This window comes from Blastomyces gilchristii (assembly GCF_000003855.2).
Source record: "Blastomyces gilchristii SLH14081 genomic scaffold supercont1.2, whole genome shotgun sequence".
In the NCBI taxonomy this organism is placed as follows: domain Eukaryota; kingdom Fungi; phylum Ascomycota; class Eurotiomycetes; order Onygenales; family Ajellomycetaceae; genus Blastomyces; species Blastomyces gilchristii.
The window spans coordinates 3511921-3513938 of record NW_003101681.1 but is presented as its reverse complement, the minus strand read 5'-3'; positions in this window follow the sequence as shown (position 1 = coordinate 3513938).

Genomic DNA, 2018 nt, shown 5'->3' with positions numbered 1-2018 from the left:
TAATGAATAATTACTACTATTGATTACACTACTGACTAATCAGTTATGAAAGCAGTTTCAGAGATAATAGAGAAGATGATGATGAAGTTTCTACATAATAAGATCTATGTCAGCTATGAAATGCCATGTGAGATTCTAACTGATAACAGTGTAAATCTTGTAGAAGAAGTGATGAGACATTTTATAAGTCAGTTACAGATAAGATATTATAGAACAATATCATATCATCTACAGATGAACAGAAAGATGAAATGCTTAAACAGAATCTTAGATAATATACTGATGAAATATCTAGTGAACAAGTGTATAAGATTATGAGATGAATATCTTGATCAGATGCTATTAGTCATGTGAATTCAGCAGCATGCAGTCTTCAAGTGTTCATTATTCTACCTGTTGTATGAATTGCATCCATGCATCCCGGAGAATGCTTTGAAAAAGATGAGAAAGAAAACAGCAGTTATAAACACAACAGTCACAGACACAGTAGAAACAGAAGTTACAGACACAGTAGTAGCAGTTGCAAACACAGCAGTTGCAGACATGAAACCAAGATTGAAAGAGATCAGTCATGTATATGTAAAAGCTAATAAGTTACTCCTGAACTGAGCAATTCAATTGAAAAGAATACAAGACTCACTAGTTAAGAAATTAAGTCTCAAGATAAAAACATGAGTTCTTATATATAATAAGAATTCTGAGAAGTTTCAATCTAGATAATTTGAGTCATATAAAATACTTAAATCACATTCTCTGAGAACATACACATTGAAAGAATCAGAGAGATAAGTCTTATATAACTTAATTAATAATTTATAACTTATAGAAGTAAAGATGCAAGATCTGAGTGAATTTTAATTATTCACAGCACTATTATCAGTGTTAAAAAAGAAGAGACTTATAATTAAAAAGTCTCATGAAGTAAGAGAAATCATAGATACTTATAAATCAGATAATCTCACTTATTCTGATCTTTTCACAATTATAAGAAAAGAATGAAAAGAAATGAAGAAATCAGATAAATATCACACTTTAATAAGTAATAAGACTGTAGCTGATTATATAATAATGTGCTGCAGACAGTGAGTATAATATAGCAAAGAGCAGTCTCAAAGCAGCAGACTTACACATGAATCAGATTACAGAAGAAAAAGAAATTCAGAGTTGAATTTAACTGTTTACATCAGTTCAATTATAAAGATCACAGAGAATAAACTATCTGAAACATCTGCAGATGCATAAGATCAAGCTATCTCAATCTCTGAGAATGCTTAGAGATCAGATGAGATTAGTTTCAATAGACTATTCACTATAGTGATCTGAGCAGGTGAAGAGAGACAGTATAATATATAAGACAGAATTACAAAAGATGAAAGCTGCTGAACCTAGTCACTAAATACTGTATTATATAGAGGTCATGTAAGAGTAGTGACTAGCAGATAAAGAAAAAGTGTAAGAAAAGAGATAATGAATTGATCATCAACTGTAAGAGTCAGCTGTAAAAGATAAATATTATTATACATATCTTATTCATTTTCATATACTACATGTTTAATCTATTTCCAACATCACATCATCTGAAAAAACATCAAAAACAAAGAAAATCTCAAAACTTGAGATTCACAAGAGATTCAAGAATCATAAGCTGCTCTCACAATAACACTATACATGTCTCTGATTCCTCTACTACTCTGCATATGACATTAATGTCATTTATCACAAGATTGACTGGAATATCAATATAGGAATGCGCACGCGTACGCGTAGAGAAATTGAAGAAGAGTGTGGAACCTGCAGAACCAGGAGCCAGGGCAGGGGGGACAGAGGTGGAAGAAACAGAAGAAGGAGGAGGCACAGGACCGGACGAACGACGGCGGGAGCCACTCAGGGCCGAACGCTTACAACCCGGTGTGCGCAAACCTTCCCCGCAGGGGAGGGAGAGGAAGCGACGGGAGGAGCTTGAGAGCGGAGAACCAGACACAGGGGCAAGTGTAGGAGATTGGGGGGGGGGCAGCCTT